Source organism: Thalassophryne amazonica, chromosome 6, assembly GCF_902500255.1.
Source record: "Thalassophryne amazonica chromosome 6, fThaAma1.1, whole genome shotgun sequence".
Lineage (NCBI taxonomy): Eukaryota > Metazoa > Chordata > Actinopteri > Batrachoidiformes > Batrachoididae > Thalassophryne > Thalassophryne amazonica.
Genome location: NC_047108.1, coordinates 46,749,693 through 46,776,943, shown reverse-complemented (window position 1 = coordinate 46,776,943; position 27,251 = coordinate 46,749,693). Strand labels below are relative to the sequence as shown.

Below are 27,251 nucleotides of genomic sequence, written 5' to 3'. Positions count from 1 at the left end.
ATGAATGTTAAAGTCACCAATGATCAGAATGTTATCTACACTAGTTGACAAGTTAGAGATGAATTCACCAAATTCATTGAAGAATTCAGAATATGGGCCAGGAGGCTTATATACAGTGACACAGTAATACGACTGATTTTTATTCTTCTGACCATGGCAATGTGTAATATCCTGAGCAGAGCAGAGTATCAGGTGCTCAAAAGAGTGATATTTGTAACCCCCAACAGCTAATAAGCTAAACCTAGATGTATAAATAAGAGCAACACCCCCGCCTTGCTTCGCATCACCAGGGATGTGACTAAATGTATATGCTGGTGGGCAGGCCTCATTTAAGGGGAGGACAGTGATGATCAATAATTAGATCATTGATCAACAATGATTTTGAAGTCAGTGATCTTATGTTAATGAGACCCAGTCTAAGGACCTCAGTGGGGTTGACAGTTGAACTGTTTGGGTTTAGGGGTGTTCCAGAGTAGCATATATAAGATGCCTAGAAGTAGGTTTAGGTTTAAGACATTCCACGCGCGTTGTAGGTAGAAGACATGAAATCGTTGCTATTGGTGGAACAACCACTGGGCCATCCTCAATTTCAACATCATCCAATATATTAATTGTATTAAGTTTGGAAAGCATATCCCTCTATGATTTTTATGGACATGACTACGGAAGCAGGCCACAGTCTCAACTTGTTGAAATTCCCTCCCTGGCAAATAAACTGCACTATCACCATAGTGGATTTTCTGCACTAAATTACCCGTTAAGCTAATGGATTCCACACCCACATTTGTCATAAGCCTTGCAGGGTCTCTAATCACCTGCTCCGTGGCCTGCTGTAGATTCCTAAAGCTACCCTCCCTGTAGAGCTCTATCTATGTTCTTGTATCAGACAAGATGGCGGCACCTTCCCCAGTAGGGTGTAGGCCATCCGTCATCAGCAAGCCATGGCGGCCCCAGAACGAAGGCCAGTTATCAATAGAGCTAAAGCCTTGCTGTCTACAAAACTGTGCCAGCCACCTATTTAACAATGTCAGCCTGCTAAACGCCTCATCAGTACTCCAGGAGGGGAGGGGACCAGAGACTATTAATCAATGACTGTAGCTACGCCTTCACCTCCTCAAGTTCTCTCACAATTGTGGCACATTAAATAAAATCCATTGACTCCTGGAAATAATGTATTCTGACTTTTCCCAATGTATCAAATCCATATGCATGTCCAGGCAGTGTGTCACAGCATCATGGAGCCAAGCTTCTCCCCACTGCACGTAACTTTTTTCCCCCTGCACACTAGATACGCAGTACAATGCAACTCGAAACAGGCCAGATGTGAAAGGGGCTTTAGGTAGACTGATTTCAAGATTAGTCGGCGTTACCAGAACATCATCAGCATACAAATAGACTTTGTATATTGTCTCATTAATAGTTACACCTATTATGTTTTTGTGTTCTCCGATAGCCTGCGCCAGAAGGTCAATAAAAAGCGCAAAGAGAGTGGGGCTAAGGGGGCACCCCTGACGATAGCCCCTCTCAAGTTGTACTGTATCTGATAGATCACCATTAATCTTAATCCTGGCAAAGGACAAGTTATATAAAGACAGCAAGCACGCAGTAATTTTGCTATTAAAGACAAATCTCTGCAGAACCAAATAAATGTAATTCCAACAAACCGAATCAAACGCCTGATCAGCATCGAGACTGATAGCTATCGATTATGTGTTTTTCATTTCATCTGCAAGATGAAGAGCCCTCTTCACAATGTCATGGGTTTTCCTATTTCAGACAAAGCCTGTTTGATCTATCCCAGTCAATTCTGGAATTATATATTCAAACCTTTTTGCTAATATTGTTGCAAATATCCTGTTTGTATCCTGTTTGTCAACATCCAAAACTGATACTGGTCTGAAGTAACGACACTCTGTTTTGTCTTTACCCAGTTTGGGAATTACTGAAATCATTGCTCCGTTCCAAGATTTCTTAAATTTAGGACCATTTTCATAATAAATCTTTTTAATAAATTTTGCTTTATTTTCCATCTGGTCATTGTACAACCTGTTTAAAACTTGATGTATTTCTTTGATTTGCAATAGGGTGTCAGTATCATTATTTTCCATATGATCTGTTTCCAGAGACTTTAATTTCATAGAGAGACGTTTTAAATTACTTTTTTCCTTTTTATTATATGAAGACGACATAATTAATTCCCCTCTAAGAACAGTCTTTGCTGCATCCCATAGGATGCTGGGAGAAATATCATTGTTGTTGTGGTTCATATAATCTTTGAATTCTTTGTCTACCAAGTTGTTCAGTTTAAAATCATTCAATAGATTAGTGCTGAGCCTCCACAGGGGTCTCTTTGCAATCATTACCCAAGTGGAGTGTCATGATCTGAAATATCTCTCACCCCATGTCACAGTTTCCAATTCTATGCCTATCAAAGTTTGACAAATCTTGAGTACATACAGTGGGAATTAGAAAAAACTGTATTTTTTTAGTCAGTGAGTGCAAATCCTGCCATACATTGACTAACTCTGATTCCTTAAGCATTTTTAATGTACAGTAGTTTTCAGAATAATAGTATTGCTATGTGACTAAAAAGATTAATCCAGGTTTTGAGTAGATTTCTTATTGTTACATGGGAAACAAGGTACCAGTAGATTCAGTAGATTCTCACAAATCCAACAAGACCAAGCATTCATGATATGCACACTCTTAAGGCTATGAAATTGGGCTATTAGTAAAAAAAAGTAGAAAAGGGGGTGTTCACAATAATAGTAGCATCTGCTGTTGATGCTACAAACTCAACACTATTATGTTCAAACTGCTTTTTTAGCAATCCTGTGAATCACTAAACTAGTATTTAGTTGTATAACCACAGTTTTTCATGATTTCTTCACATCTGCGAGGCGTTTGGAACCAAGATTTTGCTCGTTTACAAGTGTGCTTGGGGTCATTGTCTTGTTGAAACACCCATTTCAAGGGCATGTCCTCTTCAGCATAAGGCAACGTGGCCTCTTCAAGTATTTTGACATATCCAAACTGATCCATGATACCTGGTATGCGATATATAGGCCCAACACCATAGTAGGAGAAACATGCCCGTATCATGATGCTTGCACCACCATGCTTCACTGTCTTCACTGTGAACTGTGGCTTAATCTTTTTAGTCACATAGTACTACTATTATTCTGAACACTACTGTATATTGCATCTGGTTGAGACTCTTTAATTTTACTAGAGGTGTCTAGGAAAGGTTTTACGTGAATGTTCCAATCTCCCCCGCATATGAGTATTCCACATATTTCTTTTACAATCGCATCAAAAAATTTCCTAATTAAACTTTTGTCATTTGCAGATGGTCTTTAAACATTGAATAAGGTAACTTCCTTATGGTCTTTGTACCATGTTGCTTTGCGCCATGCGGCACCGCTGCGACGCGCGAAGCCTCTGCTCCTCTTTCCATGACAAAAACTCCTGTAACAGTGGAATGTGCCATTCATTTCCAAACTGGATGCTGTGTTTTATCCGGGACATCGTCTGACTAGCACAGGAATTGTGAAAAGACGTGGACATCAGCACTTTTTCGGCACATTGAGACAGACGTGCGGAGGAATTCCGTGCGTCGAAGCGGTGCCGCATGGCGCAAAGCAACGCCGTGATGAAGCCTCACAGGACATGTTCTGGCATGTCCAGGCACATCCACAATTTCTCGGATAATCACTCGATGGAAAAACCACCAACAGCTGTCTGAATGCCATCTCAAAGCCGTCCTGTGAGACCAAAACGGAGGTGGTTTTGTCTCGCTCCAGTAGCGAATCCATCGTGATGTGCGAAACCTCCGCTCGGCTTTCCATGACAAAATCTCTTGTTAAAAGTGAAATCTGCCAGAAAATGGTTGATGTCCAGCTCTTGTGATAACCAGAGAAATGGCACATGATGGTCACGGATCCAGACAGCCATCCGTTTAGAAATGAAATGGTCGTTCAGCCTGTCGATGGCGGCTTCGGAGCACGGCGTGCCCCACAGCCGCTGGGGGCCATCCTTAAAGCGACAGTAACACTCCTTATTCTCTACCAAGCCCGTAACATTTTCACCGAAAGCCAGATAAATTTTTCTAATGGTTTCCAGCTGCCAGTCTCTAACAGTTTCTGAAAAATTCTGATGGAAAAAAAGCCCAAATCATTCAGCCATTTCCTGGCGATGAAACAGCGACGAGGGGGCTGGACCACTCCTCACTCAAAGCCTGCTCACAGGCAAATGACGCAAGCGACAGACATGGAAAAACTCATGCATGCGCATGAGGGTTCAAGCTTGTCTGACGCAATCACATGTGATTCAAATCCATATGGTTTTTGAAAAAAATAATAAGGTCGGATACTTTTCTAATAGACCTCGTATAATGGCCAGACGAATGGAAGAATTTTTACCCATGTTGATACATAATGACCAAACTGGATTAATAAGAAACCAACAGACGCAAGATAATTATAGTGGGCGATTTTAACATCCACACAGATGCTGAGAATGACAGCCTCAACACTGCATTTAATCTATTATTAGACTCTATTGGCTTTGCTCAAAATGTAAATGAGTCCACCCACCACTTTAATCATATCTTAGATCTTGTTCTGACTTATGGTATGGAAATAGAAGACTTAACAGTATTCCCTGAAAACTCCCTTCTGTCTGATCATTTCTTAATAACATTTACATTTACTCTGATGGACTACCCAGCAGTGGGGAATAAGTTTCATTACACTAGAAGTCTTTCAGAAAGCGCTGTAACTAGGTTTAAGGATATGATTCCTTCTTTATGTTCTCTAATGCCATATACCAACACAGTGCAGAGTAGCTACCTAAACTCTGTAAGTGAGATAGAGTATCTCGTCAATAGTTTTACATCCTCATTGAAGACAACTTTGGATGCTGTAGCTCCTCTGAAAAAGAGAGCTTTAAATCAGAAGTGCCTGACTCCGTGGTATAACTCACAAACTCGTAGCTTAAAGCAGATAACCCGTACGTTGGAGAGGAAATGGCGTCTCACTAATTTAGAAGATCTTCACTTAGCCTGGAAAAAGAGTCTGTTGCTCTATAAAAAAGCCCTCCGTAAAGCTAGGACATCTTTCTACTCATCACTAATTGAAGAAAACAAGAACAACCCCAGGTTTCTTTTCAGCACTGTAGCCAGGCTGACAAAGAGTCAGAGCTCTATTGAGCTGAGTATTACATTAACTTTAACTAGTAATGACTTCATGACTTTCTTTGCTAACAAAATTTTAACTATTAGAGAAAAAATTACTCATAACCATCCCAAAGACGTATCGTTATCTTTGGCTGCTTTCAGTGATGCCGGTATTTGGTTAGACTCTTTCTCTCCGATTGTTCTGTCTGAGTTATTTTCATTAGTTACTTCATCCAAACCATCAACATGTCTATTAGACCCCATTCCTACCAGGCTGCTCAAGGAAGCCCTACCATTATTTAATGCTTCGATCTTAAATATGATCAATCTATCTTTGTTAGTTGGCTATGTACCACAGGCTTTTAAGGTGGCAGTAATTAAACCATTACTTAAAAAGCCATCACTTGACCCAGCTATCTTAGCTAATTATAGACCAATCTCCAACCTTCCTTTTCTCTCAAAAATTCTTGAAAGGGTAGTTGTAAAACAGCTAACTGATCATCTGCAGAGGAATGGTCTATTTGAAGAGTTTCAGTCAGGTTTTAGAATTCATCATAGTACAGAAACAGCATTAAGGAAGGTTACAAATGATCTTCTTATGGCCTCAGACAGTGGACTCATCTTCCACAAGGTTCTGTGCTAGGACCAATTTTATTCACTTTATACATGCTTCCCTTAGGCAGTATTATTAGACGGTATTGCTTAAATTTTCATTGTTACGCAGATGATACCCAGCTTTATCTATCCATGAAGCCAGAGGACACACACCAATTAGCTAAACTGCAGGATTGTCTTACAGACATAAAGACATGGATGACCTCTAATTTCCTGCTTTTAAACTCAGATAAAACTGAAGTTATTGTACTTGGCCCCACAAATCTTAGAAACATGGTGTCTAACCAGATCCTTACTCTGGATGGCATTACCCTGACCTCTAGTAATACTGTGAGAAATCTTGGAGTCATTTTTGATCAGGATATGTCATTCAAAGCGCATATTAAACAAATATGTAGGACTGCTTTTTTGCATTTACGCAATATCTCTAAAATCAGAAAGGTCTTGTCTCAGAGTGATGCTGAAAAACTAATTCATGCATTTATTTCCTCTAGGCTGGACTATTGTAATTCATTATTATCAGGTTGTCCTAAAAGTTCCCTAAAAACCCTTCAGTTAATTCAAAATGCTGCAGCTAGAGTACTAACGGGGACTAGAAGGAGAGAGCATATCTCACCCATATTGGCCTCTCTTCATTGGCTTCCTGTTAATTCTAGAATAGAATTTAAAATTCTTCTTCTTACTTATAAGGTTTTGAATAATCAGGTCCCATCTTATCTTAGGGACCTCGTAGTACCATATCACCCCAATAGAGCGCTTCGCTCTCAGACTGCAGGCTTACTTGTAGTTCCTAGGGTTTGTAAGAGTAGAATGGGAGGCAGAGCCTTCAGCTTTCAGGCTCCTCTCCTGTGGAACCAGCTCCCAATTCAGATCAGGGAGACAGACACCCTCTCTACTTTTAAGATTAGGCTTAAAACTTTCCTTTTTGCTAAAGCTTATAGTTAGGGCTGGATCAGGTGACCCTGAACCATCCCTTAGTTATGCTGCTATAGACGTAGACTGCTGGGGGGTTCCCATGATGCACTGTTTCTTTCTCTTTTTGCTCTGTATGCACCACTCTGCATTTAATCATTAGTGATCGATCTCTGCTCCCCTCCACAGCATGTCTTTTTCCTGGTTCTCTCCCTCAGCCCCAACCAGTCCCAGCAGAAGACTGCCCCTCCCTGAGCCTGGTTCTGCTGGAGGTTTCTTCCTGTTAAAAGGGAGTTTTTCCTTCCCACTGTAGCCAAGTGCTTGCTCACAGGGGGTCATTTTGACCGTTGGGGTTTTACATAATTATTGTATGGCCTTGCCTTACAATATAAAGCGCCTTGGGGCAACTGTTTGTTGTGATTTGGCGCTATATAAAAAAAAAATCGAATTGAATTAATATACACAGAACTTTTCATTTGGTAGAACAAATAAAAAAAAAAGCAAAACTGAAGCCATGCTTGTGAGTGTTGATGCTGAGAAAGCATTCAACTCAGTTAAATGGGATTTTCTTCATAGAATGTTATATAAATTTGGGTTACATGAAATGGTTATACAAACAATAAAGGCCTTGTATACGAACCCTACTGCAAGGATCAAGGTTAATGGATACTTATCTGACAGTTTTATATTACAAAGAGGAAATTAACAGGGCTGCACGTGGTCCCCTCTTCTGTTTGCATTATATTTAGAGCCATTGGCCCAATCCATAAAACAAAACCAAAACATTAAGGGGATTACTATCAAAGGGAAGGAGCATAAGCTTGCTTGTTATGCTGATGGCATTTTATTTTAATTAGGACAACCTACAAACTCCCTACCAAGACTGTTTCATCTGTGTGTGCAATATGGCAAAAAGTATAAAATTAATATGAGCAAAACTCAAAAACTTTTCTACAACTATAATCCAACAGGGGAAATACTTACCAGATACCCAATGGTATGGCAGGCCAAATCCTTAAAATACTTGGGCATTAACATTTCAAAGGACCAATCTCAACTTTTTCAGGTGAATTATGTCCCATTGCAGAAGAAAATTATTGAAGATATAAAATTCTTTACCTTACACTCATGGATAGAGCCCATCAAAATGAACATATTGCCAAGATTATTGTATTTATTCCAGACTCTACCCATCTCCATTGATCAGAACATATTTAATGAATGGGACAAAATGATATCACGATATATATGGGGAGGGAAGAGAGCTAGAGTCAGCTTCAAAAACATACAATTAACTAAAGAAAAAGGAGGATGGGGCCTGCCATCTCTTAAGAACTATTACCGTGCAGCACAGATTAAGACAGTAATCAATTGGTGTGATGTATCTTATAATGCCCAGTGGAAAAGTATTGAGGAGAAAATATTTTCTGTCCCAATACAATCCAAGCTGGCAGACCCAAATATCCAAAAATATACAGACAAGGTAGCTAAGAATACAAACTTGATAAAGACATTACAGTGCTAAAATGGTATGCATATGATTCTGACTTTGTTCTAAACTGATTAGATTCACGATTTAAAACTTGGACCACCAAAGGACTACCAATAATAGACAACTTGATTAAAGATGGTAAATTAATTAATTTTGAAATATTGAAACACAAATATAACTTGGAAAAGCAAGATTTTTATCGATACTTGCAAATACAACAATATATAGACACAAAGGTAGATATGGTATCTGATGTTAACCTGGATCTGTTAAAGTTGTTTAAGAACTTAAAAATATACTTCCTCACAGAGATGGTGAGAGTTTGGATGAAAAACCGTGATTAGATATTTTATTACTCCATATCAGAAGTCTCACTACAATGGAAACCCCCCTGTCTGTTGGAAAAAATGTGGAAATCAACAAGCAAATCACTTCCATATTCTGTGGGATTGTTCATTATTCATTCATTCATTCATCTTCTACCGCGTAGTCCAATTACAGGTTGCGGGGGCGCTGGAGCCCATCCCAGCAGTCATAGGGCGTGAGGCGGGGTACACCCAGGACAGGGCGCCAGTCTGTCGCAGGGCCACAAACAGACAATCAAACACAGACACACCCACATGCACACCTACGGACAATTTAAAGATTCCAATCCACCTAACCTGCATGTCTTTGGATGTGGGAGGAAACCGGAGCACCCGGAGGAAACCCACGCAAACATGGGGAGAACATGCAAACTCCACACAGAAAGGCCACGGGAATTGAACCCAAAACCTTCTCGCTGTGAGGCAATAGTGCTAACCACTAAGCCACCGTGCCGCCCCAGGATTGTTCATTAATTAAACAATATTGGAATGACATTCATAGAACACTGCAAGAAATTTTTAAATGTGTAATCCCCTTTGAGATTAAGACAATTATTTGGAAAAGTACCACAGGACTGGATGAAAAGGGATAAATCTCTATTTAGTATTTTGCTGGTTGCCAGTAAGAAGTGTATAACCAAGAAATGGTTCTCACAAGAAGTAACAAATTTGACAACATGGTGGGAAATAACATTAGATATTTACAAAATGGAAGAGATGACAGCATTTATAAACAACAGACAGGGATGGTTTACAACATGTTGGGAAAAGTAGGTTGAATACATAAACTTAAAAAGGCTAAATTTTATTTGCAAAATGTGAGTACATTGATTAATGTATGAGGTATGAGTAATGGTCACTCCCTTCTGTTCCTTTCTGTGTTTTTTGTTTTTGTTTTCTTTCCTTTTACTTCATATGATGGGAATGTGAATTAAGAATTCTAAACAATATTGAAGAGTGTACATACTATATCTGTGCATGTTTAATGTACCCATCATATTTGGAAACTTATAAAGATTTTTTTTTTTTAAGAAATTAACATTTATTTTAGTTTAAGATTTCCTAATGTCATTGGAGCCATTGGTTGTACCCACATTTGGATCAAGTCACCAATTGGTGAGCACAAAAGGGTTAACCGGAAAGGAATTAAAAGTTTTAATGTCCAGGTAAACATGCATTGGAAGTGATACACCTTTTTCTGCAATGGTGGGTTCACCATATAAAATAAATTTTGCTCACATAGACTATAGTCCCCCCCCCCCCACCCTCTATCTTAACAAAAATCATTCTATGAAGTTTGTAGTTGCCAATTTACCATGTCACTGGCATTTTTTTTATATTAATGAGAGATATAAGGAATAAGGCTACTGTCAAAATTACCTCTTTTATTTTTTTTTTCTGAAATGATTTATTTTTGAAAATCTTAAATGACATTTGAAACAGCAGTTTTGGGTTTCTAAACTATACTTTAAAAAGACAGGCCATGGTACTTGATAATTTTTTTTTCTACAGATATGTGACCATCTGCACTTAATTACAAACCTAACCTATGTGCATAGCTTCTCTCCCTGTTTTCTCCATTGATCCACAACTGGTATATCAAAGGCTGTGGCTTGTGATGCCCTGCCTAACGTAGACTGTATAGAAAATATCCCATGCTGTTTTAAAAAAAAATTATCTGCTGAGCTGAAATATTGACCTTAGTGGGTTTTAAAAATGGATATACACTATACATTAATGTACACAGTTGTTTTCTTCAATTTTCTAGGTGAGCAGAATGGCATACTGCAAGGAGACAGGAGTATCCATGCAAACCATATCTGATAACTCCCTACATTGATCTAGACAGTCCAGAACAAAGGAAATACAACAGTGCACAAACAAGAACAAAAGTTAAAATAGAACAAATATTTGGTATTTTGAAGCAAAGGTTTTCATGTTTAAGAACTGGCAGACGCTTAAAAACAGAATTCATCCCTAAGTTATTGTGAGCTGTGTAATTCTATACAACATCTTCCATCATGATGAACTGATAGATCCTGTGGTTGCTGGTCCTGAGTTAAAACCAGCAGATCAACAACCTCAGGATCCACACCATCTTAATGCTGAGGATATCAATGATGGATTCAGAATTTGACAGCTCATTGTCAACACCCATTTTGCTTGAAATTTTAAATCAGTAGTTCAGTCTCTCCTTGAATCCCACCAAACACAACATACCTACTCCTCTGTTACGGCCTCCAGTATTCACCGGTCTCACAAGGAAATCCTACTGAAGATATCAGTGACTTTTTTCATATTATTTAAATATTATATACCATTGACTGGCTTTAACTTGAAGATGTTGAGTGAGAATTTAACTGCAGATATCAAATGTTGAACAGGTATATTGAATATGTTGAAAAGGGAATAATCTATATCACACACAATTTAAAATGGATTACATTAATATGTTTGTAGCACTTTGTATGTATGTGTAACTTGTCAGATTTTCAGGATTAGTTTTGACTTGTACAGCATCACACGGTGTTGAAATACTAAGTTCTATAATACAAGTGGAATATGAAGTATGATCAATTGTTAAGCTTTTGGCACAAATTAAATTGTACATAAGTGAGTTACATTTTTACTACCAGTTTTAAAATAACTGGACCAGTAGTGCTGGTCAGTCCTGGAATGTGTGATCCATTGACCACAGTTCCCACTTCACATGGTTTCAAATGATCCTAAAGCACAAGTGGTTCTGTCAAGTGGGAAATGTGGTCAATAGATCACATATTGCAGGACTGACAAAGACATCTAGGTCTTTTTTTTTGACTGAGTACATGTACATATATGTATAACTTGAAAAATTAGTAAGACATCTGATTGTAATGGGCCTTTCACACCAGAGGTCCAACTGGACTTCAGGTTTTGGTGTTCAGCTCATCACTTGAAGTTTTTGAAGTGCACAGCAAATATTCCTGAATGTGGGACAAATAAAAAAAAAGATATCTTAAAATATAAAGAAACATTAAACAGTTAAAAATAATAAAAATTTTAAAAAATGAAGAAAAAAAAGAAAAAAGTTAATTAAAGTTGAGTTTTTATGGTCTCATAATTAACAAAAACGCTGCAGCTTTATGTGATTTAAAAAGAGAATTATTTACAAGTTAAAACATTCATTCAGTTCAACTGTGATTCTGCAGCTACAGGGCTAAGCTAATGTTAGCCGAACATTAAACCTTCAGAAGTGCACAACACAATTTATTAAGTGGCTACGGGTACGTACATCCGTATCTTCTGCGGGACTGCTAAAGGTACGGACCGAGTTGTGCTGATAATCATTCGAGTACATTTGTTTAATGAAGCTGCTGTAAATTAAGAAATGCATCAAATGTAAATGAAGAAATTCATCAAAATATCGAGGTAGATTGCAAAGGTGTTTTGCTTCTTTCATTATCCATCCACCTCATGTTCCAAGTGTCGTTTTCTAAGCAAGGCGGAAAGAATTGTATGTGACACTGGACCTTTAGTCGCATATGATACGGGTACGGACATATTTGCGCATTTTGATTGGTCGGTAAGACACCCTCTGTATATTTAGAACGGTCTCTGTAGATACGGGTCTGTATCCGTAGCCACAGCCTTATTTTATAATTATTCTCACCTCAGACAAACCAGCCTAAGCTCCGTTGCTTAAACTGGATGTTTTTATATATCCAAAAGTGAGATATTTCAGACTAAGTAGGTCTGCTCCATCACTCTGGCTGCCTGAGTCGCTCTGCCCAGGGGTGAGGCCTGAACCCCGGCTGCTCTGTGCGGATCGGCCCGCTGTTTCGGTTCGATCATACTCCACCAAGTCGTCAGTCCTCCCTCGGCTCGGCATCACTACAAAAAGTACAACAATGCTTCTTCCAGCAGGGTGATGGGAGAATCATTCTATTGCTGTTTTTTAAATCTTTTTCATGGGTCTACATATGCAAATCCAACATGGCAATCACTCAGCTTTTTATTGGGTTGTGGAAACAGCCAGAGTGTTACGTAGCAATCTCTGCCCGCATGCCGCTTCTGATACGACACGTCTGATGTCATGCAAGGCATTGCCTGAGGCATGTAAAGCGTGCAATGTGAAAGGCCCATTACAGGTGGGCGATACTGGGAATTTTGGTATTGATCCGATACCAAGTAAATACAGGCCCAGTATCGCCGATATCAATACCGATACTGATACTTTTCATATGTAAGCTTCATAGAGCCAAAGGATCTAAAAGACCTAGGATAGAATTTCGCCAAACATTGTATGTGACAACAAAATACATTATTATCATATTCAACATTTTTGCTTAAAAAAAAAATCACTCAACACAACTTAAAACAAAATCTCTTGAGGTAGAGGGCTGACAAACCACAATACAAGGGTGCACCGCTCCGTGTTGTGTGACACAACACAGCACTGCTCTTACAGACAGAGAGTAGACTTTGATGAATCTGCGTGCACAGCAGTCAGTGCGTGGGGAGAGAGTATCGATCTTTTTATACGAGGATCGTTCAATATCAATACCAGCGTTGGTATCGATATTATCGATATTAGGATCGATTTGCCCACCTCTAAGGCCCATAAATGTTGTAAAAGCTTTGTACAAAATCAAATGAGCATAAATGAAAGTAATATTTTTTAAACATATTTTATTATTGCACATTAATAAATAATAAAAAAAAAAATCCCATTTGTTACTGAACATTTTAGAATAGCTTGAACATAAGTTTTGGTAACACAACTCATTGTACAATCCAGAATTTTTATTTCTAAATAACTAAAGTTCCACATAACATGCCTAATGCAACTTTAAGTATTGAATTCACTTTCCGTGAATTCAAGTGAGCCTAAGGCAGAAGTGTCAAACTATCAAACTATTATACATTTAGAATCAGAATAGGCAAATAATGGCTATTCTGATTCTAAGGTACAGTGGCTATGTTAATCTAAAACTGAATTTAAGAAGGGTATATGCTATGTAACACAGCAGCTGGTCTGCTCTGTGTCAGCCTGATCCAATCAGATCTCGGAAGCTAAGCAGAGCAGGATCTGGTTAGCACTTGGATGGGAGACCTCTATGGAACACCAGCGGCTGTGAGCGTTTCTCCAGGTGAAACTGGAGTTGTGTCAGGACGGGCATCCGGTGTACAACTTGTGCCAATTACCAATGCGGATCTGGCTGTATCCGCTGTGGCGACCCTGAACAAAACTGGGAGCAGCCGAATGAACAACAACAACAACAACATATACTATGTAACATAACATCAATTAAAGTATTATACATTGATTTACTCTTCCACTAATTTGTTTTGGTTCACTTTAATTTTGATCTTGGTCAACTCTGTCTGGCTGTCAAAGTATTGGTCAGCAGATTTAAAAACTCCACAGTGGCAGTAGTGCAGTCTTGCCCTGAAGATACTCGTGCCACGTATCATCAGCCTTTTTGGTGTGGGAGCTTGTGGCTGGTGTTTCTGCCAGAGGTTTAGTGATTACACCTGCAAAAGGAATAATTAGTTTAATAATAAAATTCGCATTGGAGTTCTTACAATTTCTTGGATGAGAAGCAGTTCAATTCAAGCAGTCAATACTTTACATTTATCATAATTGTCTCTATATAATTTCTATGACACTTTTAACATGAATCATGTGCTTGTTTTAGCCAGACCTTTTCAACAGTAGATTTTATGATAACCAGTATGTTTGTTAAATATACATCAACAGTACTGTTAATGTTAAATGTCAGCCAATTGTCCAGATCAGAACTGAACAAATGTAAAATGACTACTGTCAATTTGGGTGTATCACTCTAATTTACTGGAAGAGTAGTGAAGATAACTAATATTTTCTGTAGAAAAAAAATTTTGAGGGCAGCACGGTGGATTATTGGATTACTGGTTAGCACTATTGCCTCACAGCAAGAAGGTCATGGGTTCAATTCCCACCCATGGCCTTTCTGTGTGGAGTTTGCATGTTCTCCCCGTGTTTGCGTGGGGTCTCTGTGAGTGCTCTGGCTTCCTCCCACATCCAAAGACATGCAGGTCAGGTGGATTGGAAACTTTAAATTGTCTGTAGGTGTGAGTGTGTTTGTCTACATGTTGCCCTTGGACAGACTGGTGTCCTGTCCAGGATGTACCCCGCCTCAGGCCCAATGACTGTTGGGATAGGCTCCAGCCCCCCCGCAACCCTTATTTGGAGTAAGTGGTAGAAGATGAGTGAGTGATTGATAATTGTTTTTAAATAATCTTACCATTTTCAAGTATTTGGAACCCTAAGTCCGCAATGGTCACTGGATTTATGACGTTGTCTGCTGCTGGAATAAAAATGTTTACTGCTGTAATAAACCTCTTTAACAGAACACAAACTCATCCATTTTTATACCAAAAGAGGCAGGCCTACTTACAGAGAGCACTGTCTATGCCTGACTCGAGATCAGTGATGGTGTTGTGGGCCTCATTCAGGCTGATGGCCTTTTCTTCATCTTCTGTGAGGACTTGTGTAGGGCCACCACCAGTACCAGCAATTTATCTCATCCATATATAAATAGCAACAAAACACATCAAAACACAAAGCATTTTTAAAGCAAATAAAGTGTCATCAGTTCATTATAATAAACTTATAACTTATAATAACTTTAATAATTCATTGAAGTTTTTAAGAAGTAAATAATTATAAAAAGAAAATCATATTCACAGAGTTACTAAATAGTTTTTAGATTTTCAATATTCTCTTTAATTCAACATATTATGCTGATATTCAAAGGATTAATACATAGCAAATTAATGCTTACCTGATTGCAGAATGTTTTTATATATATACAAGGTCTGTTAGAAAAGTATCTGACCTTTTTATTTTTTGAAAAACCATATGGATTTGAATCACGTGTGATTGCGTCAGACAAGCTTGAACCCTCGTGCGCATGCGTGGGTTTTTCCACGCCTGTCGGTTGCGTCATTCGCCTGTGAGCAGGCTTTGAGTGAGGTGTGGTCCACCCCTCCCGTCTATTTTTTATTGCGAATAAATGTCTGAACGATTTGGAGCTTTGCTGCATCAGTTTTTTTCCAGAAACTGTGAGAGAGCTCCAGGTGGACACCGTTCGAAAAATTAATATGGCTTTCAGGGATGATTTTATGGGGATTACACAGATTAAGGAGTGATCCAGACGGTTTAAAGACCGCCCGCAACTACTGAGAGCGCGGCACACTCCCAGCCCCCATCGACAGGCTGACACCCCGCTGGAACAACCAGATCATTTCCAATGTGAAGGCTTTGTTGATCCGGGACCTCGTCTGACTTTCACAAAAAGGCTGAAGATGTGGACATCAGCACTTTTTCGGTACATTCCACTGTTACAGAAGTTTTTTTCATGGAAAGAAAAGAGGAGGGACGCGCCACAGAGCCGTTCATTACGCGGGACAAAACCACCTCGGTGTTGGTCTTACAGGACGGCTTAAAGGTGGATTTCAGACGGCTGTTGGTTGCTTTTCAGTCGTGTGATTATCCGATTGTGATTGTGCATGAGCTAGACATGCCAGAACATATCCCGTGAGGCTTCATCACGGCGTTGCTTTGCGCCGAGCAGCTGCACCGCAACGCGCGGTGGAGCAGCTTCTCTTTCCATGACAAAAACTCCTGTAACAGTGAAATGTGCCGTTCATTTTTAAACTGGACGCTGTCTTGATCCGGTATGTCATCTGACATACCGCCGCACCGCGCTCTCAGCAGTTGTGGGTCGTCCTTAAAGTGGCAGTAACACCCCGTAATCTGTTTAATCCCCATAAAATCGTCCCTGAAAGCCATATTAATTTTTCGAACGGTGTCCACCTGGAGGTCTCTCACAGTTTCTGGAAAAAAATTGATGCAGCAAAGCTCCAAATTGTTCAGACATTTATTCGCAATAAAAAATAGACGAGAGGGGTGGACCACACCTCACTCAAAGCCTGCTCACAGGCGAATGATGCAACCGACAGGCATGAACAAACTCACGCATGCGCACAAGGGTTCAAGCTTGTCTGACGCAATCACACGTGATTCAAATCCATATGGTTTTTGAAAAAAATAAAAAGGTTGGATACTTTTCTAACAGACCTCATATTTTTTTTTTTGACATCCTCCCAGGAGCATGAAGCATTTATATTGAAGTTGTATAGACAAACAAAAAAAAGTTTCAAAAATCATTTTTATTTATAACAAGTCAGAGAGAGAGCAAAGAAAGACCGACCAATTGAGGGACACTGCGATCTCCTCCCAATCCTGTCTTTTGGCAGCTATGACCAATGTTCCTTTGGAACACTCAAGAAAACCCTTACGTTGCTTGTATTCCTGTAAAAGGAGAGCTTGCTCCACTTTGGAGAATGTAGGAGTTTTTTGGGAGTACTTCTCCTCTTGTGCATTAGATCGGCCATGTTTGTAATAGAAGATAACCCGGAAGTGAACGAAACGCTTGCACATTGCAGCCATCTCTTGGCAACAGCACACGCAAGGCCGTTATGCTCAGCCCAGTCTCACGCTTTTTTTTTTTTGTTTTGTTTTTTTGTGCTCCCATCACGAAATGGGTCAAATTTTTGTGACAGGTTTTTTTTTTACTCACTATTACTAACCCTACTCCTACCCCCAGCCCTAACCTTAACCATAACCCAATCTTACTCCTTCCCCCAACCCTAACCATAACCACCCCGACCCCTCCCCCGCTTCACTTTTAATTTTGTGCAGCCATCACAGAATGAATTAGAATGAATTTGTGCTGCCGTGACAAAAATGGGGTGCTTTTTGTCACAATATCACGAACCAGTAGATTAATGTATATTTTGTGCTGCTGAATCATGACTTGCTGTGAGACCAGGTTATGCCTGTGAAAACCACTGACTAAGGTAAGACAGCCAATCTACAAGTATAGCCGTCGATGTGAAACGGTGATTAGACTGATAATGTTGAGTGACTAACTGTAGTTGACTAAGTACGTTTAGTAGACTGAAAGATTAGACTGCTTTATGAAACCGGGCCCAGGTGTTAGAAAACAAAAATAAACAGCATCAGAATCATCATTTTGTACATTACTGCCTTTATTCACATTCTGTTTGTTTTTGATTTTAGACTGACTAAAAAAAGAAACAAACCTCAGGGCATGGAACCTGAGGACTGTGGGACAGTAACGTTTCCTCCGGAGGTCGTGGAACCCGTTCCTGCAGCACAGATTGCTGGAAGACCAAAAAGGGCGATTAAACCTCCAGAGAGACTGAACTAATGAGAAAAAGGGATTCCTGCACCAACTGTTAAAAAAAGGTGCAGTAATATGTTTTCAGGGTGAAATAATTATTACCAGATTATACCAATCCGTGATTTTTTTTTTTACTGATTGTGCTTTACCCTGGCAGTATTTTTTTTTTTTTGTCATTTTTTACTCTGTGTAAAAAGACAAGTAGAAAGTACCTCAGGTTATATTAATCCCCTGTGAACATAAGTGTCAGTAATGTCTTGTGTAAAAGGAGTTCTTGCCATTTAAAAATTATAATAATAATTTTATTTGTATAGCATTTTCACAACACAAAAAACACCCAAATCCTCCCCCACACATTAACTAGTTAATAAAAAATAAAACAATGTACATAAAAAAGAATTAAGGCACTAAGCAATAAACATTTCCTACCATCCACAACTATAGACAGTGGAGAAAAAGTGTGTTTTATCTAGATTTAAATAGAACAACTGCCCAATCTCAGCCAACAGTTTGTTTCACAGCCATGGTGCAGGAAATAAAAATGAGTGACCTGCTGATTTCTCCCTAAATTTAGGAAAAGATAAGCGGTCTGCTCCCTGTGATCTCAAGGCACACACTATCACACATAATATGTCAAATTAGCCTTATAGAACAGTGCAAATTTAACATTAAGCCATGCAAAATCTTATATGTAAACAATAACACTTTAAATTCTGCCCTCATATGAACAAGCAACCAGTGGAGGGATTCCAGCAGTGGGGTTATGTGATCAAATTTTCATCTTTGAGTCACAGCTGGAGCAGCTGGGTTCTGGATCACCTGGAGTCCTCTCATGCTTTTATGTGGAATATCTGAAATCAAATCATTTCAAAAATCAATTTTGAATAACAAAAAAGAACCGGTCAATACCTCTGCATCAGCCAAAGACAAAATTGGTCTGATTGTTGCAATATTTTGCAAATGAAAAAGCACTACTTCTGTCACCTCTTTAACATGTGCATCAAATGAGATGCTCAACTGAAACACAGACGGGCCTCAATTTTGCTCATAAGTGAACAGCAGCAAATATAACTGCAAATTATATGCATAACAATGAAAGTTCAGCCCAAAGCCATGAGTGAGCTTCCCCAATGGTGCTACATAAAGGAAAAATAACAGTGGGTCAAGAACTGAACCTTTAGGGACACCCTGTTTAACAGTGACAAATCCAGATATCGCTTTGTTGAAAACACACACACACACACACACTGGGATTGACCCAACAAATACAACCTCGGCCTGGAGATCACTATACCTGAGATATCAAAACAATTTTAAAGCCTGTTCAATAGGACACTGTGATCAACTGTCTCAGTCGTATCAAACAACAACATAAAGCCACAAAGCCAGTGGGATGGAACACTTAATTTGTGCATGTATGAGAGGTGTTTGGACCACTTGCTTTGTCACTGTGTGTGTGCCACAGATGTCCTGTGGAAAATTACATGACTCTACATCATACATAAAAGTAATCCTGTCCAAATACGGCTTTCGTTGACTTCACTTGCTAGTCTCCATCTTGGGTAGTGACACAGTTTTTCAGAAATGCCTACTTCAGACAGATTTACCACACATTACCATACTGTTTGTGTTTCATAATTACTGATGTAAATGAATGCGGAAGATAGCTGCAGTCACATAATTACAGGGACATTGAAGCTACTGTATATAGTCCTCCAACAGCTCTGATTCATATCTGGACAGAATATGAAAACTGTTTTTCTTGCTTCACCAAGAGTATCCGTGAAAGCAATTTCACCCCAGTAATACATGACACAGCCATACACATCCTCGGTGTTGCAGGGGCTACAATAGCCACATCATCCATCCATCCATCCATCCATTGATCCATCCATCCATCCTTGTGTGTGTATATTCTGCCCCCACTTGTGTGTGGTATGCAGCTTGCTTAAGATTGGCATATAGTGAACAGCAGAGTCAGCTCTAGCCATTTTGGTGCATTAGGCGAGGTTATGGTTTGCACTCCCCTTCACCCCTCCGTGCTCACACACACACCACCCCAAACACTAATGGACAACCGCATAACAGACAAAGGTTTCATTTTTGATCAAACACACAAGCAAACAAACACACACTAAAATAACAAATAACAATAAAAATAAATAAATGAAATGACATAAATAAAACCAGAGTTCCTGTTCAGGTTTTGTGCAAATATTCAGAAAGATCTGACAGCTTCCACAATGTGAATAATTAAAAGGTGCTCTGTTCAAACAATACAAAACAGTGCAAAATAATATAAAAACAATATATTAAAATTGCAGGTTTAACTCAAAGTCAGTCCCAGTGACATTTCTCAATAACATAAATGGAAATGGTGCTATGGTCACAGAATACTATGTACTTGTATTTGGTAACAATGGGTCTTGTAAACAACGAGCCTTATAGAAGCAGAATGTCCAAACAACAACATAAAGCTATAACGCAGCACTAAAATCTGATCCAAATCCTTTATGGCACAGTCACACGGCACACGATGATTGCTGAACGAAGGGAAAAAAGTAAAAAATTCATTGACAAAAGGTGTATGAAAGAGCTTTATCACCCAATAGCCTGCGAAGCAAGAGCGCAAAAGGGATGAAAGAGGAATTAAACAAAACAGAAGCTAACATTGATCTCGACGCTTTAAACGAAACGTGCCTGGAGCCACTGCTGGAGAAGCATGTGTCTGCATCTCTCAGTTACTGGACTTGGTGCTGGGATGGAGCTCATAGCGCACGAGTCCTGGAGAAACTGCAAACAGAAGCTGTGAAGATCTGTGTGCACGTTGGTGGACCCACCTGCTCTGGTTCCTCGTCCAGGACAAAAGAGGGATCATCTCCTTCATCATCAGAATCCACACTGTCTGATGACACGCTGGGCGCCCCATCTTGCTCCAATTAAAAAAAACAAACAAAAAAACACTGGTGTGCCGTGGTTACTGCTGTATCACTGTATTACGTTACTAAGCCATACATATTGATTTATAACAGAAAACTGTCAAAAGGGGGAATAAATATGTGTAAAGATGATTGAATATATCAGAGCAGTAAACTGATCAATCTGTGTGAACGTTCATTGACTCCCCATGTGTGGTTATTTCCACTAGCTGTAGCTGATCCACAATGTGAATTCTGCCTTCCAGAATAGCGCTTTGTATAATCATTTGAATTATCTACACATTGCCACATGTACAGAAGGGCTGGATTGTCATTCCTACATTCATATTGTTATATTTAATAAAAAATAATAAGCGCACACAGGAGCTGCTGCGTCCAAGTACCGTCAGAAATTACACAACTATTTTGTTGTTTCAAATTCAGCAGTTGCTTGTGGCAAAATAATTAATTGTATCCATACAAAACATTAATTCTGGCCTATATAAGGTGACTGAGCCCATTGAAGCTGACCTCCACTGAGGTTTTCGTTGCCCTTCGTTCACATTTTTCGACAGTTTAAAAATCCTGACGAAGTGACCGCTGCAGGAACGAAGCTGAGTGAAGGTTAAACGATGCCAATGAAAGTCAATGAAAGTCCAGATTTCTTTTTTCGTTAAGGGCTTTGTTGCCCTTCTTTAAGTGCCGTGTGACTGGGCCATTACTGTCTACTTGTCCGCCTTATAACAACAATGTGGGGGGCCATCATGGCTCCATTCAGCTCCACTGTGAATAGTGATGTCACGTGCAATCTACTGAGTAGGATTTCCCCTCTAATCTTTAATTTGTAGTGCTTTTTACAATAATACACTACATACTTACTTTATTTGGTGTATGAAGTTCTTGGGTTTTAGTTAAAACTACTTTATTCTTAAATATTACAAATAGTAAATCAATGATGAGGATAATAGTAGTAACAATAATATTATCATCACTCACCTACTTACATACTCATCTTCTTCGAGAGTGTTAGAATCTGATTATTATTATTATTATTATTATTATTATTATTATTGTGCTAAATATGTTAAAATTGCTAAAAGAAGGGGACCTTTAAGGAGTTTGGGGGTGGCTTTCCCACCTCTCGTTCCTGTGAGTGCGCCCCTGCACCAGTGTGTGAGCAGCTGCAGAGAAACAGTTCTGTGCTCTCAAACAGCGAGTCAGATGATCTTAAATAGACTTACTGCATATTTAAAGTGAAGCAGTGTGTTCGTGTATTAAAAAAGACAACGCTGTGTGTCGACACCCTGGGCCGAAAGGAAGCACACTTTAGTGTGAATCAACTGACTAATCAAAAAACACCTTTATCTGACTGATCCTTATCAGATTTGATCAGAGCTTTCATCTACTTGTCAACAAAGTGCAGTATGGATTCATCAGCACGGCTTTTGCGAAAAGCCACACACATGAGGCTGTTTTTCACAGGGTGGGTGTGGAGTACACGCACTGTGTTGAAAGCTCCAAAACCTGTAAGGACATGACAAAAAAAAAAATGATCTGACCACTTTAGAGAGGAAAAAAATGGACTGATGGCCTGATTCGGCCAAGGTTATAAAGGATCTGTGCTGTTTGATCACATTTTTTAACTTGTCTTGTGCAATCGTACCATCGTTAAAGTTGAAGGCTGTATTGTTTTAATTGTGTTGGTTATTTGTTTCGTTTTCTTGCAGCAGCGCCCACTCCAGCAGGTGTCGTCTTACGTGCCTGCATATATGGCCTATGCCAAGAGCAACAGTCTGATGCAGAAGTTTCATTAAATACATTACTTAAGAAACACTATAAAACTAAACACACAAACAAAATACCTATAAATTGTATGTAAAAGATCTATACAAATGTACGGTTGTCACCGAAATGCATAGTTAGGCAACTGTAAAGAAACCAAATTGAAATATACATTAAGATAAAAGCTAACTTGCATTGAAATTTTCATTGAGATGCTAACCATTTAGCATGAAAAAACAAAATTAACAGTTTTAACACCGTTTTTTTTTTTAATAAAAAGCTGTCTTTGTGAACAGTTAACAAGCAACTGAATATAGAGATACCTACAGGGACTCTCAGGTGTGGGAGGACTTTGGAGAGGCCACGGAGGTTGACTTTCAGTCAGCCTCAAAGCGGTTCTGGCAAACTGTCAGGTATCTCAGGAAAAGCAGGCAGTTCTTAGCCCAGGCTGTGTTCAGCAAGGGAGGAGAGCTGCTAAACTGAACTGAGGATATCCTCAGGCAGTGGAAAGAACACTTTGAGGATCTCTTCAACCTAACTGACATTCCCTCTGTCCAGGAGGCACAGATGGAAGACTCAGGCGGATTTCATGCCATCACCCCAGCAGAAGTCACCGAGGTAGGCAAAAAAAAAACTCTTCAGTGGCAAGTTGCTCAAGGCGGACGAGATTTGTCCCGAGATGCTGAAGTCTCTGAATGTTATTGGGCTGTCATGGATGTTGCATCAAACTGTTGTGGTGAGAAGCACCAAGAAACGGCATGGGCCTGGATCTGTACGCTCCATTTACCGATCCAAAACAAAGATCAATAAGAGTATTCATTTGCATAGTAGCACAGATTACATACTGTTCACATGATGTAAGAGTTTTATCTAAAACACAGTGGTTAAAATCTGCCAAGATAAAACTTATCATCCAGTCTTTGAGTCATTCAGTCACTGAGCTTGTAAAACTCCTGTATTCAGTGTGAAGCAGATTGAGGTGAATGAAGTGTGGCTGTTTTTTAAACAACACCAGTTAATTTAACTTTGATTACTAATCTTCTTATGAGAAAAGACAAAAACAGAAATGAAAAGGACAATGAGATTAAATTGCAAGTAGGAAGTTTTGAAACGTTTTGAAACATTTCTCTGTGATGATCATCATGTTTTTTGTTATTTATTTTTTTACTATTGATGCTTCCGGAGAAGATGGGAAGTCTTGGAAGATTGGTCAATGATGACCATGTGAAACTGGTCTGCATAATGAAGAGGATAATTGCAGAGGGAAAGCCACACCTCTTTCTCTGTGTGCTCAGAGACATTATAAAAGGAATAGCTATTACTTGTAACTGTGGAGATTGTGATTGGCCATGAAGGACACAGACCTTTGTTTCTAGGGTTGTGGGTCGAACTGTACCTCTCACTCAGTCTTCTCAACAAGAAGATTTCACATCAAAGGAGCAGAAGGCATCTCTGATTGTCCACAAACAGGTACATATTGAAGATTGGAAGTAGGGCAACCATCCCTCATGCATTTGTTGGCCAGGTTTGTAGCTTCAGATGACTGGTTTCAAATGTCAGTGTAGCTAACAAGAATGTTTAACTCCTTCCTCAAGTTGAGGATCAACTTGTGCTCCCGACCGAGTCTTCAAACCAAGAGGCTTCCAGAGCAAATAAGCAGGGTACTGAGGAATCAACATTTATCCACAACCAGGTACTAAGTTTTGCCTTCCTTTCTTTAGATTTTAGGGCTCTTTTGTTGGATTCTTGATTTGTTTGTACTTGAAGGTCCATTTAAAGTTTCAGATGGCAGATCTGACTCTTGTCATTGCTGTAGTCAGTTTTTCTGTATTTGAGATATGTTGAGGGTCAGTAAAACTGCTGTCACACATAGCAAGAATGTACAGGGATACAAGTGAATACAAGTATTGATCACATTCTTAACTCTAGAGTTACATAGGTTTTACAGCTCTGAATTTAATTCATTTCTTCATTGACTTTTTACTAATTGTGTATGAATATGACTTATTGTTAGGAAAGATTTCCTAAAAACTCTGACACAGACAACAAATGAGACACCAGAGGAAACATGTTTCAATTTCAAAGATCTTTCTGTTATTTAAAGCTTTAAAGGTAGATGTCATACAGAGTGTAGGTCTGAAGACAAAAACAAGTACATTCATTTTTCATGCCACTTATATACAGTCCCAAGGTGTTCCAAAGTCCATTGAATGAAACCATTTGATAGTATAAGACAGTCACTCTAAAAGTCTATTGCCGCTCTTCAATCATCCACTGATGAAACATTGTCTCACCTCATTATATAGCATAAGACAATCAGACGAATAGTCCTGTCCTACTTGTTCATCATGCACTGATGAACGCCTCGTCAATCTTATCTGTGCCCTTTGTACACTTCCTATTCCATGCCATTGTTGCATGCATTACAGCATCTTCTTGTGCAAAGTGCGCTGTGTAGTTGAACGATGCACAGACACACTATCTGCAGCAAGATCATGTGTTGTAGGTCTTTGGAGCAAGTCTGTGGGTTGACTATGACTGTTCTCACCATCCTTTGCTTCAGCTTATCTGAGATTTTTCTTGGCCTGCCACTTAACTAGTACTGTGCCTGCGGTCTTCCATTTCCTCACTGTTCCTCACAGTGGGAACTGACAGTTGAAATCTCTGAGATAGCTTTTTGTATCCTTCCCCTAAACCATGATGTTCAACAATCTTTATTTTCAGGTCATTTGAGAGGTGTTTAGAGGCTCCCACGTTGCCACGTTGCCACTCATTAGAAGAGATGCAAAGAGGGGAAACATTTGCAAATGGCCACCTTAAATATCCTTTCTCATGATTGGATTCACCTGTGTAAGGAGGTCAAGAGTCAATGAGCTTACAAACCAATTTTGTGTTGCAATAATTAGTGATAAATGTATTCAAATCAATAAAATTACAAGGGTGCCCAAATTTATGCACCTGCCTAATTTTGTTTAAATAATTATTGCACACTTTCTGTAAATACTAGAAATTTCATTTCACTTCTCTAATATCAGTGTGTTCGCCTGCTATATGATATATTTTGTTGTGTGGGCCGCTGAAGAGGAGGTACTGCTGGCCCACTACCACCAGAGGGCGCCCTGCTTGGAGTGCGGGCTCCAAGCACGAGAGGGCGCCAGACCCAGAGGAAGTGACAGCTGTCACTCATTACTCCAGCTGTCACTCATCTACACCACCATATAAGCCGGACTGCAACTCCACCTCCCCGCCGAGAAATCGACTACCAGTACTAAGGTAATTTCTCTGCTGAATTTAAACTGTGACTTACGTCTGATCTGTTTGCAGCCGTTGTCCTGTGGTGCCCTTTCAACTGGGTTGGCGGTCAGTGAGAGAAGCGACGTCTTCGCCTCTCACTCCATCCAGATAAGTGGTTACAGGAGCTGCTAGTGTGTTCCTAGGTTGGAGGTGGAGGTGCTTCCTCCCAACTGTGTTTGGACTGTTAATTACTGAGTGTGCGGACTCACACTCACACATCATCTTTCTGTTTTCTGCCAGCAGTACCAGGGTCGACAGCCGAAGACAGAGGCCACCTGGGGACTCGGGACTTGGCGGCTCCGGTGTTCTTCAGGCCGTTGGTGGTGGAGGCCGTGTGGGACGCGGCTTCTCTCTCGTCGGGCGTCTTCTATCTTCGAGCCTGCCCACACGTCACCTGGTGTTTATTGACTGTGAAAATTAAGACACGTTTCGTTGTGTAATATCACAACATTAAATTGTTACCTTTTGGCTTACTCATTGTCCGTTCATTTGCGCCCCCTGTTGTGGGTCCGTGTTACGACACCTTCCCAACATATTTAACTGAAATTTCTGATCCAGACAACCAATGACTTATAAATAAAAATCATGAAAATTATCAGGGGTGCCCAAACATTTGCATACAACTGTATATTTAACTGAAATTGCTGATCCAAACAACCAATGATTTATAAAGGAAAATCATGAAAATTATCAGGGGTGCCCAAATTTTTGCATACAACTCTAAGGGCCCCTTTACACAACACAACATTAGGCAAAAGATGCAAAAACCAGAAGAAAATCTGCAAATCAAAAACAAAATGGGAAACAGCGAAACATTCCACCTGCTGTTGGGAGGGACACACGGTCAGACAGGCGTGCATGATGCTGCAGTGACAGTATCACGCACGCTTGTGTTTGTGCGCACAAACAGTGTGAGCATGTGGAAAGTCATACACACAGCAGCAGAGCAAAAAATTAATAAAACACCACAGTTTATAATGCTTATTTCCTGTTATAAAGCACGGACTTAGACTCCACCTAGTCATACACCAGGAAGTAATGAAATGACGTGGATTAATGTTCACCCTTTTATGTTTTGCATGAATTATCTTATGTGCCACTCTCATGAAGACATCGGCCGGGCTCACGTCTCATGAAGAGTTGGCTCCCGTGTCATGAATGCATCAGCCGGCATGGCGTGTCCAGCATGCAGTGATCCGCTGGTGACCGCGTTGCAAATGTGATATGTGTTTTAATTCTTACAATGTGGGGAAATCCCGCAGTGACACATGTCTCGTGGTGATTTTCTGCATGCCATCATATTCACCAGAATTGCAGTGCACTGACACAGCGGTCAGTCAAAGCAATATGTGTTTTAATTTATTTTCACGTGAGGACAGCATGCTGATGTCCACGCCTCACTGCAAAGTTATGCCAGGTCATATCCTACAAGCCAGTACAGGTGTTCCCCAGCAGTGACTTGCG

The 27,251-nt window shown here is 39.7% G+C and overlaps 1 protein-coding gene and 1 long non-coding RNA gene across 3 annotated transcripts in view; one reads left to right on the top strand and one right to left on the bottom strand.

Moving 5' to 3' along the window:
• ntsr1 (neurotensin receptor 1 (high affinity)) overlaps positions 1-27,251 on the bottom strand; it is a 336,505-nt gene that overhangs the window by 54,170 nt on the left and 255,084 nt on the right. The gene's annotated exons all lie outside the window — the stretch shown is intronic.
• Positions 8,758-21,995, top strand: LOC117512145. The gene is made up of 3 exons (XR_004561224.1): positions 8,758-8,768; positions 17,991-17,994; positions 21,907-21,995. It is a non-coding gene; the product is annotated as an uncharacterized LOC117512145 (long non-coding RNA).